This window comes from Suncus etruscus, chromosome 7 (assembly GCF_024139225.1).
Source record: "Suncus etruscus isolate mSunEtr1 chromosome 7, mSunEtr1.pri.cur, whole genome shotgun sequence".
NCBI classification, from domain to species: Eukaryota; Metazoa; Chordata; class Mammalia; order Eulipotyphla; family Soricidae; genus Suncus; species Suncus etruscus.
In genome coordinates this window covers 81,662,302-81,674,814 of record NC_064854.1, presented here as the reverse complement: position 1 = coordinate 81,674,814, position 12,513 = coordinate 81,662,302, and the positions used below count along the sequence as shown (strand labels likewise).

At 35.8% G+C, this 12,513-nt stretch overlaps 1 non-coding gene across 1 annotated transcript; it reads left to right on the top strand.

Annotated features, from left to right (window-relative positions):
* Nucleotides 1–493: 493 nt before the first annotated feature.
* LOC126014772 (small nucleolar RNA SNORA51) lies at nt 494–626 on the top strand. Its single transcript, XR_007497769.1, has one exon. It is a non-coding gene; the product is annotated as a small nucleolar RNA SNORA51 (small nucleolar RNA).
* The last annotated feature ends 11,887 nt before the right edge of the window (nt 627–12,513 follow it).

Sequence of the window (12,513 nt, the reverse complement as noted above, 5' to 3'; positions counted from 1 at the left end):
AAGAGATAATACAGCAGTAGGGTGTTTGCCTTTCATGCATCAGATTCAAACAGATGGTGGTTGGAATGCTCGTATTCCATATGATTCACCATACCTGCCAGGAGCGACTTCTGAGAGCAGACCCAGGAGTAACCCCTGAGCATTGCAAGGTGTGATCTCCACAAAGCAAAAACAAAAACCAAGCAAACAAAAAAATGAATTGCTTAAATAATGTTGCAATTTATTATGATTTTCAGATAATAATACTAATGTTGTGTGTGCATGGCATTGTTAAGAACTAATTTTTTTATTTTTTAATATATATATTAAATATATATATATATATATTCACCAGTGCAACATTCCCATGACCAATATCCTCACCCCATACTGGCCTCTACTCTAAACAGGCTTTCTACTTCCCTCATTCAGTCACATTTTGTTATGCTAGTTCTCAGTGTATTATTTCTGTGACTGCACTAAACTAAAAAAAAGAAAAGAAAAGAAAAGATAAGCCCTCCCAATTCTTACCACAAGCTGTGTTATATACACTGACTGTATAGAAAGAGGAAGTACAGTAAATGCACTCCATATACACCCCAACCCAGGCCCTTTGCCTGGTCTGTATTGTGAATTGGGGGACAAAAAAAAACTTAATTTAATTGATAGTTTAAAATTTTAATGTTGGTCGTATGATTACTTTATAATGTGTGATATTATTTATGGGTCAGAATAATATTGGAGATGCTATCTGATTATAATGATACTTTATTGTCATTCTAAAAAAGGGAGGTCTGGGACCTGAGCAGTTGCTCAAATTGTAAGACGTCTGTCTGCCTGGCATGCAGCTGACCTAGGAGACTGTGGTTTGAGACCGCAGTCTTCCATATAATCCCCCAAGTCAGGATCAATTTCTGAGTACATAGCCAGGAGTAACCCCTGAAAACCCCCGCAAAGTTAAAGAAATAAAAATAAAAATGTGAGGTTTATAAAACTAATTTAAGTGTCTTAATAAGCACCTCTAGCATTTAATTATCTATATAATTTGATTTTCATTAAAAAAGACAATTTTTATATTTCCCTCTTTGAGCCTTAAAGCTAAATTCTAGAATGTCAAATTGAAAAGCTGGTGTACCCTTAAAACAGCATGCCTAGGACACTGAGCACCTTCTAGAGCTCCAAACTTGTGGTTTCTTCTCGGCCTGGCAGCAATAGCTTTAATCTAGCCACAGGCAATGCTGACTCAAAAATGCCAAGTAATTACTGCAAATATTTTGGGGTGTAATTTCACCTTCAAAAATGTCTTCAAATTTTATTATATTTAAGTATTTATTTGTTAAAAGGGGACCAGTCCCAAGATTCTAAGGACTTTAATTTTTTCAGCTTAAATGGCAGTAAAGTTGATTAATAAGACCATTGGTAATTAGTCAGTTAGTGCAAAATTATTTTCAGCCAGGGTTATAATTAAATTTAAAAATACCTACCTTATTTACCAGCGAAGTGAATTTACATTGTTTATTAAAGATAAATTGTTATCATATATAGTGACCTTGGTAATCAAGGTCAAATTGTAATAAGAAGGTTAGAAATAGGAGTGTAAAAGTGAGATTTTTAAAAAATAGTAGATTTATGATATTGCATGGTCATATTGAATTATTTTTCTAAATTAGAAATGATCTAATTTTTTATATAAAAATTCTAGAAAATAGTAACTTAGATGCTTTTAAACTCATGTTACATTGCTCATAAAATTGGATCTATATTAATTATAAAAATCTAAATTATCAAATTGCAATTTAAAATTTAATCTGTGTGTACTATAAATTTGACAAAGTTATTTTTCTTTTTTCTTGGCAATTTCAGTATTTTTCTTGTTATTGTTATGATCTTTAATGGCATGTTAGTTTGCATATAAATAGGCAGGAAGTCCTATTTGCAGTGTGGATCATTCCTCATGCAGACAGTGAATTTTAAGCCTGCTAGGGACTCCACAACCATCAATGGGTGTCGCAAGAAGATAGTTCTCTAACCTTTCTAAATTTAACAAGCATAGACTCAAAATCAAAGGCTTGATGAAAATCATACAAGCAAACCACACCCTTAAAAGAGCTGAAGTGGCATATGAGTATCAGATAAAACAAACTTTAGACTCAGAAAAAGTTATAAGGGACAAAGATGGTCATTTTGTACTAATCAAAGGGTATATACAAGAAGAAAACACACTCCTAAAATGATGCATCCAATGATGGACCTGCAAAATATTTAATAAAACTGTTGACAAAACTGAAAGAAGATATCAATAGCAACACAGTAATAGTGGAAGATCTCAAGAATGTAATGACACTCCTTGATAGGTCAACCAGGGTGAAACTAAACAAAACCATATTACTCTGAAAATAGAAATGAAAGAAAATGGACTAGCATAAATATAGCAATCCATCCCTAGAAAACTGGATACACATTCTCCAGGATAGATCATATGCTGGCCCATAAAACACATCTTCATAAATCAAAATGATAGAAATTGTACAGACTAACTTTGCTGATAACAAGACACTGAAAATAAAAGTGAACTACAAAGAAACATTGAAGAAAAACTTTAACAATTAGAAACAAAACAGCTCACTACTGAACAACAAGTGGACCAGAGATGAAATAAATAAGAAAATCAAAATATTCCTGAAAACAAATGATAATGAAGACATAAATTATAGGAATTTATGGATACAGCAAAAGCAGTACTAAGAGGAAAATTTATAGCTTTGCAAGCAGACATCAAAAAGGCAGAAGGGACCTATATAAAAGCTAATTGACACAGCTTTTAATATTAGAAAATGATCAATAAAAAGAACCAGAGATAAGTAGGCTGAAGGAAATAATAAAGCTTAGAGCAGAAATCAATAAAGTGGAAACCCAAAGACAATCGGAAATATCAACAAATTAAAGTCGGTTTTGAACAAATAAACAAAATTGATAAACCACTAGTAAAATTCACAAATAAACAGAGAGAAATTTAGTAACCTGGATTAGGAATAAAAATGAGGAGATAAACAAATATAATGCAGAGATTCAAAAGGTAATCAGAGACTGCTAAGAGAAACTCTATTCCATGAAACATAAAAACCTGGAAGAAATGAATAAATTTATGGACTCTTATAATCTTCCATAGTAAAATCACGATGATACAGCATATCTAGACAGACCCATTACTATCGAGGAAATGAAAATGGTTATCATGTGTCTTTCCAAGAACAAAAGCCCAGGTACATATGGATTCACTAATGAATTCTTTCAAATATTTCAAGAGGAATTTCTAACAATGCCCTCCAGCTCTTTTATGAAATCAAAAAATCAGAATTACTTCCAAATAGCTTTTACAAAGTTAACATCACCATGATACCAAAACCAGACAGAGATGCTGCAAACAAAAATAAAAACAAAAACAAAAGGAAAACAAAACTACAGACCAATATCCCTGGTGAACACAGTTGCAAAAATTCTCAACAAATTCTGGCAAATAGGATCTGATGCCTTTTCAAGAAGGTCTCACCACAATCAAGTAGGATTCATTCCAGGAATGCAAGGATGGTGTAACATAAGTAAATCAATCAACATAATATACTATATCAAAAAAAGAAAAAGAAGAATCATATGATCATATTAATAGATATAAAGAATGCATTTGATAAGGTACAACACCCATTCTCAATAAAAAAAATTTATCAAGATGAGAATGGAAGAATGTTTTCTCAATATAGTTGAGGCCATCTACCATAAGTCATTGGCAAATAATGTTATCAATGGAGATGAACTAAAAATATTTCCTCTAAAATCTATTACATATAAGGCTGTCCTCTCTCACCATTCCTATTCAGCATAATGCTGGAAGTTCTAGCTATATTGATTAGGCAAGAAAAGATATAAAGGGCATCCAGACAGGAAGGAAAAATTAAAGTGCCTCACTGTTTGCAGATGACATGATACTATATTTAGAAAGCCCTTAGATTCTACAAAAAAGATCTAGACACAATATATTCTTATAGTAAATTGGCAGTATAAAAAAATTAACAAGCAAAAAATAATGGCCTTCTTATACATCAATATGACAGAGAAAAAATTGACATAAAAAAATCCCATTTACATTAAAGTGCACAAACTCAAATATCTTGGAATCAACTTAATGCAATACGTGAAGGCTTTATACGAAGAATACTACAAAATCCTGCTTCAAGAAGTAAAAGAAGACAAATGTAAATGGACACACATACCATGTTAATGGGTTGGCAGGATTAACATCATTAAAATGGCATTACTCCCAAGGCTTTGCATAGATTTAATGCAATTCCTCTACGGATATCCATGACATTATTCAAAGAAGTGGATCAAACATTCCTGAAATTCATTTGGAGCAACAAACACCCAAGAATAGCTAGAGCAACCCTTGGGAATAGGAAAACGGGAAGCAACACTTTTCCCAATTTTAAAATGTATTGCAGAGCTACAGTCCTTAAAGCAGTATGGTACTGAAATAAAGACACACCTTCAGATCAGTGGAATAGGCTTCAGTATTCAAAAAATATCTCCCAAGTATACAATCAATTAATCTTTGATAAATGGGCAATACATTAAAAATGGAGCAAGAAAGCTTCAACAAGTGGTGTTGGGGCAACTGGTCAGTCAATTGCAAAAAAATAAACTCAGATCTCCATCTAACTCCCTGCACAAACGTCAATTGCAAATGGATTAAAGATCTTAATATCAGACCTGAAAGCATGCAGGGGTCTCAAACTCAATTTACCTGGGGGCCACAGGAGGCAAAGTTGGGGTGATCCTTGAGTGAAAAATCAGTAGTAAGCCTTGAACATTGGGGGGTGTTACCCAAACAACTAAAACAGAACAAAACAAAAAAGATTCCTCTAGGGAAGGGCCACAAAATGTTGTATGGAGGGCTGTTTGCGGCCCGCGGGCCTCGAGTTTGGGACTCCTGTATAAGGTATATAGAACAACACTCAGGTAAAACACTCCATGACATTGAAACAAAAGTCATCATCAAGAAAGAAAGAGCACTCTCCAAACAAAGAAGAGATACAAAAATGAGACTATTTTAAGCTGAGAAGTTCCTGCACCTCAAAGGAAATAGACTCTAATGAAACAACAGCAAGATATATAGTAATTCTAATGCCAAAAAAAGATGAATTCCTTGAAGCAATAAGAGAGAGAAGAAAACCTCAAGTACAAATAAAGGACCATAAGAGTCAAACCAGATCTTCCATTTGAAACAATTCAAGCAAGAAGATAGTGGAATGACATATTTAAACTACCAAATAAAAAAAACTTCCAACCTAGAGTCTGCTACCTAGCAAAACTTTCATATAGGAGGGAGGCCTGAAAATATTCTTGCACAATTTGTGCTAACCAAGCAGAATCTAAATGAATTACTGAGATGAATTACGCAATCCAAATACCCAATTTTAACAACAACCATCCTACTCAATTCAATTGCACAAAAGTCCTCAATGTCAATAATCTCCTTAAATGAAATAACTCCCTCATTAAATGACACAGTATAGTTGGATCAAAAAACAAAAAATGGATTTGTCTTGCCTGTAAAGAAACACAAAAGAGTACAGGATAGGCAAGTCTTAGGAAAAAAGGATGGAAATCAATTAATTAAGCCAGTGGAGAAAAAGAGCAGGGAAGTCATTCTTATGGGACCATATTGCAATTAACCTCAAGGAAGTGCTCAAAGACAGAGATGGTCACTGCTTACTGATTAGGGGAACAATAGAGCAAGAAGTATTTCTGGTCAACATTTATGCACCAAATGCAGAGCCAGAAAAATATGGAAGGTATTTGCTCACAAACCTGGAGAAACATATAAAAGGAAGTCTGACAGTAGTAGGAAACTTCAATAAACTATTATCACCACTAGAGATATCAGCTAGGCAGAAATCTTCAAATACTTAAGAGCTCTAACTGAGAAATTAGAAGAACTAGGGCTAAAAGATTTATACAGGGCCCTACACCTCCAGAAAGAAGAATAACATACTTCTCAAGCACACATGAAACCTTCTCTAGAATAGACCATGCCTTCAGATATTAATCTAACTTTCACAAAGACAAATATCAGAATTATTAGAAGCACCACATTAGATACTATGTGTCAGAGATCAAGATTGACTGTAAAAAAAAGCTATGGAGAAAATTGAACACCTGGAGATTAACCAATATGCTGTTAAAACGAATTGGATCAAAGAGGAAATCAAAGAAGAAATAAAAAGATTGCTTAAGGCACATGCCCAATGGTTCCCAGCTGTGAGAAACTGTGAGTGTTGTCTGTGCATGTTTTTCCACTGTCCTAACTCCTGAACCTCTCGTGAGTAGGCCAAAAAGGGACAAGCAAAATATCTCTCTCAGCGGCTTTAGAAACCAGGGCCGGAACACCAAGGAAGACTGCGTCCAAAAGTGAAAACAGGCTATGTGCAATAAATTGCATAAAGGCAGGTCACCTGTCTGTGACATCAGGCTGGAAAAATCTGTGCCTGCCCAATTGTTCACAACTGCGAGAAACTGTGAGTGTTATCTGTGCACGTTTTTCTACTATCTTGTCTCCTGAACCTCTCGTGAGTGAGTCTAAAAGGGCTCAGCAAAATTGCTCTCCTAGAGGCTCCAGAAGAGCACTTAGCTCCGCTTTGCTTCTGGGCCATCTGCTCTTCCTAATGAAAGATCACCACTACAAAACACACAAAAATATCACACTAGGAACTGGGCTGGATCTGAAGCCCAGCATATGTCTCTGGACTGTCTTCTCTGCTGTGTGCTCAGGCCTAAGATTCAATCCTGTGTGTGGCTTCATCCAAGGAAGGTCCCCTACCTTGGAGGTGAGTTGACTCTCCCAAAAGGATGGAGCGAGCTCATTCCCTCTGAGGCGATTACTTGTACAGCTTGGTGCTTCCCTCAGCTCCACATTCTTCTTAGTTTTTTAGATAAAGAAGAAAAATATTTAAATGAAAGAATAAAGGAAGGAAAGAAAGAGAATAGAAGAGAGGAAAGGAAAGAGAAGGGAAGCAAAGAAAGAAGGAGGAAAAAAAAGAAAGAAAAAAGAAAGGAAAGAAGAAAAAAGAAAGAAAAAGAAAGTAAGAAGAGAGAAAGAAGAAAGAAAGAAAGAGAAAGAGAGAAAGAAAGAGAGAAAGGAAGAAAGAAGAAAGAAATAAAGAGAGAAGGAAAGAAAAAGAAAGAGAGAGAAAGAAAAAAGAAAGAAAGAGAAAAAGAAAGAGAAAGAAAGAAAAAGAGAAAGAAAGAAGAAAGAAAGTAAAAAGAGAAAGAAAAAAGAAAGAAAAAGAGAAAAGAAAGAAAGAGAGAGAAAGAAAGAAAGAAAGAAAGAAAGAAAGAAAGAAAGAAAGAAAGAAAGAAAGAAAGAAAGAAAGAAAGAAAGAAAGAAAGAAAGAAAGAAAGAAAGAAAGAAAGAAAGAAAGAAAGAAAGAAAGAAAGAAAGAGAGAGAGAGAAAGGAGTGGTTCCCGACTGTGAGAAACTGTGAGAGTTGCCTTGCGTGTTTTTCCACTGTCCTGTCTCCTGAACCTCTTGGGAGAGGGTCGAAAAGGGCCCAGAAAAATAGCTCTTCCAGAAGCTCAGCCAAGGGCCGGAATGCAAGACACTTTGCATGGCCATGAGAAACAGCTATCTGCAGTATTCTACAGAAAGGCAGGTCCCCTGTTTGTGATGTCAGGCTGGGAAAATCCATGCCTGCCCAGTGGTTTCTGAATGTGAGAAACTGTGAGTGTTGCCTGTGTATGTTTTTCCACTATCCTGTTTCCTGAACCTCTTGGGAGTTGGCCAAAAAGGGACCCAGAAAAATAGTTCTCCCAGAGGCACCAGAAAAGCACGGCTACTGCGCTTTGTTTTATTCACTGCTGCACACTCTTTCTAACCAATGAATCCCTACACAACACACAGAAAAAAATCACACTACCAGCGTGACAATAGGGACACCTCGCAGGCAAACACTATACACAGAGAATGAAGACCATAGCTCGAATGACCTAAAAATTTCAACCATCTGATTAACCTCTCGGATAAGGAGTTTAGAATAGAATTATGGATGATGTTTGTAGAACTCAAAGAAAACATAGATTGACCTGAACAGAACACAAAGACAGAAATAAAAAACTCCAAACTGAAATAACAGATCTGAAAAACATGGTAGCTGAACTGAAAAACTCAATGGATAGCCTTGCCAGCAGTGTAATAGCATCTGAGGACAGAATTGGCTTGCTGGAAGATGAAATGCAGAAAAACTCAACACAGCAGAAGAAATTGGAAAAGAAACTTAAGACAAATGATCAGGCAATGGAAAAAGTACTCAAGGAATGTGAACAGATGAAAATAGAAGTCTTTGATAAACTCAACAAAAGCAACATAAGAATCATTGGAGTCCCAGAGGCCCAGATAGGAAGTCTCCAGGAAGAATCAACTGTCAAAGATATTATCAAAGTGATACACCCAGAGATAAAGACTACATGCAATAGAATCCTGCATGCCAGAAGAGTACCAGCTAAGAGACCCAAAGAAAAACACCCCAAGACACATCCTTGTTATGATGACAAATCCCAGAGATAGAGATAGAATAATGAAAGCAGCAAGATCAAAAAGGGTAATTACATTCAAAGAAGCATCCCTAAGACTGACAGCATATATGTCACAAGAAACTCTCAAGGCCAGAAGACAGTGGTGGGATATTGTGACAAGACTGAATAAAATAGATGCCTCACCGAGAATACTGCACCCAGCCAGACTCACATTCAAGTTTGAGGGAAGGATACATAGATAAATAACATGAATAAATAACAGGTCAGAAACTTCACAGATGAAAAACCAGCCTTAAAGAAAAAACTGAGAGTTCTACTTTAAGAAAAGAGAGACCAACAAACACAGCAAACTTATCTACAAAGATCACAATAAATCCTATGACAATATCCCTCAATATCAATGGACTAAATTCACCAATTAAAAGACACAGAGTGTCAAAATGGGTCAAAAAGATGAATCCAAACTTCTGCTGTCAAAAAGATACACACCTGAATTGTTGAAACAAACATAGACTCAAAATCAAAGGCTGGAGGAAAATCATCCAAGCAAACAACAACCTTAAATAAGCTGAGGTGGCCATATTAATATCTGATGACACCAACTTTATACTCAGAAAAGTGTTAAGGGACAAAGATGGACACTATACTAATCAAGGGATATGTGCAAAAGGAAGAAATCAGACTATTAAACATATATGCACCCAATGAGAGAACAGCAAATTATCTAATATAGTTACTGATAAATCTGAAAGAAGAAATTAATAATAAAACAATTGTGGGAGACCTCAACACGGCCCTGTCAACACTTGATAGGTCAAACAGACTGAAACCCAACAAAAACATACTAACCCTTAAAAAAATAATGGAAGAAAGAGGACTAGTAGATATATATAAGACATTCCACCCAAAAAAACCTGGATACACATTCTTCTCCAATGTACATGGATCGGTCATTCTCCAGGATAGATTACATGCTGGCACATAAAACATGCCTCCAAAAAATCAAGAAGATAGAAATCTTGCAGGCTACCTTTGCTGACCACAAGGCTCTGAAATTAGATGTGAACTACAAAGGCACACAAAAAAACTTTAACAATTGGAAATTAAACACCCTGCTACTGAACAACCAGTGGTCCGAGATGAAATCAAAGAGGAAATCAAAACTTTCCTGGAAACAAATGATAATGAAGACACAAATTGCCAGAATCTATGGGACACAGCAAAAGTGGTCCTGAGAGGAAAATTTATAGCTCTACAAGCACAGATCAGAAAGGAAGAAGGGGCATAACTGAATACTTAATGACGCAGCTCATATAATTAGAAAATGATCAACAAATGGAACCAAAAATAGTGAGACAAAAGGAAATAACAAAGCTTAAAGCAGAAATCAATGAAGTGTAAAACCAAAAAACAATCCAAAAGATCAATGAAAGCAGAAGTTGGTTCTTTGAAAAAATAAACAAGATTGATAGACCATTGCCAAAACTCACAGAGAGAGAGAAACCTGATAATTCATATTAGAAATAAAAATGGTGGAGATCGCGACAGATATTGCAGATATCCAAAGGGTAATTAGAGACTACTTTGAGAAAATGTATGCTACTAAACATGAGAACCTAGAAGAAATGGATAAATTCTTGGACACTTATAACCTTCCACAGTTAAGTAAGGATGATGTAGCATATCTAAACGCCCCGTCACTTTTGAGGAAACTGAAACTGTAATCAAACCTTTGACCAAAAAGAAAAGCCCTGGCCCAGATGGATTTACTAATGAATTTTTTCAAACCTTATAAGAGGAGCTATTATCAGTCCTAGCAAGGCTCTTCCATGAAATTGAAAAAACGGGAAAACTCCCAAACAGCTTTTATGTAGCCAACATTACCTTGATACCAAAACCAGACAGAGATGCCAAAAAATAAAATTACAGACCAATATCCATGATGAATGCAGATGTGAAGATCTTCAACAAAATCGTGTCAAATAGAATCCAATGCATCATCAAGATCATACACTATGACCAAATAGATTTCATTCCAGGAATGCAAGGATGGTTTAACATCCGTAAATTTATCAACATCATACACATCAACAAGAAGAAAAATTAAAATCACATGATCATATCAATAGACGCAGAGAAAGCATTTGATAAGGTCCAACACCATTCTTGATTAAAAAAAAACTCTCAGCAAGATGAGAATAAAAGGACCTTTCTTTATCTAGCTAAAGCCATCTACCACAAGCCAATAGAAAATATTATCCTCAATGGAAAAAAATTAAGAGCCTTTTTTCTAAACTCTAGTACAAGACAAGGCTGTCCACTCTCACCACTCTTCTTCAACATAGTACTGGAAGTGCTTACTATAGCGATTAGGAAAGAAAAAATATATCAAGGGAATCCAGATAGAAAAGGAAGAAGTCAAGATCTTACTGCTTGCAGATGACATGATACTCTACTTAGAAAACCCTAAAAACTTTACCAAAAAGCTACTAGAAACAATAGACTCATATAGCAAGGTGGCAGGCTACAAAATTAACACACTAAAATAAATGGCCCTTTTATACACCAATAATGATGGACGTCAAGAAGTCAATCCCCCCGTATGGTCCCCCCAAGCCAGGGTCAATTTCTGAGCACATAGCCAGGAGTAACCCCTGAGCATTAAATGGGTGTGGCCCAAAAATCAAAAAAGAAGTCAATCCCATTCACATTAGTGCTACACAAACTCAAATATCTTAGAGTCCACTTGACCAAAGACTTGAAGGACCTATACAAAGAAAACTATAAAGCCCTGCTCCAAGAAATATGAGAGGACACATAAAAATGGAAACACATACCCTGCTCATGGATTGGCAGAATTAAAATCATTAAAATGGCAATACTCCCCAAAGCATAGTACAGATTTAATGTGATCCCCTTAATAATACCCATGACATTCTTCAAAGAAGTGGGTCAAACACTTATGAAGTTCATCTGGAACAATAAACACCCTCGAATAGCTAAAGCACTTCCAGGAAAAAGGAAAATGAAATGCATTACTTTCCCCAACTTTAAACTGTGCTACAAAGCAATTGTTATCAAAACAGCATGGTATTGGAATCAAGACAGACCCTCAGATCAGTGGAATAGGCTTCAGTTCTAAAAGAATATTGCCAGACATACAATCACCTAATTTTTGACAAAGGAGCAAGAAATCTTAAGTGGAGCAGGGAAAACCTCTTCAACAAGTGGTGCTGGCACAACTGGTTAGCCATTTGCAAAAAAGCAAACATAGACCCCTCCCAATTAACATCATGTACAAAAGTAAAATCCAAATCAATTAAAGACCTTGATATCAGACCTGATACCATAAGGTATATAGAACAACACATAGGTAAAACACTCCATGACATTGAGACTAAAGGCATCTTCAAGGAGGAAACTGAACTTTCCAATCAGGTTGAAGCAGAGATAAACAGATAGGAATACATTAAGCTGAGAAGCTTCTGCACCTCAAAAGAGATAGTGCCCAGGATACAAGAGCCATCCACCATGTGGGAGAAACTATTCACCTAATACTCATCTGATTAGGGGCTAATATCCAAAATATACAGGGCACTGACAGAACTTTACAAAAAAATCATCTAATCCCATTAAAAATGGGGAGAAGTAATGAAAATAGTTTGATAAAAAAGAAATACAACTGGCAAAAGGGCACATAAAAAGTGCTCCTCATCACTAATCATTAGGGTAATGAAAATCAAAACAATGATGAGATACCATCTCACACCACTGAGATTGGCACACGTCACAAAAAAATGGGAACAAGCAGTGCTGACGGGGTTGTGGAGAGATAGGAACTCTTATTCACTGCTGGTGGGAATGCTGTCTAGTCCTCTATGGAAATTGAGCTCTGATTCAACCCAGCTATTTCACTCCTAGGGATATAACCTAGGAACACAGGAATAC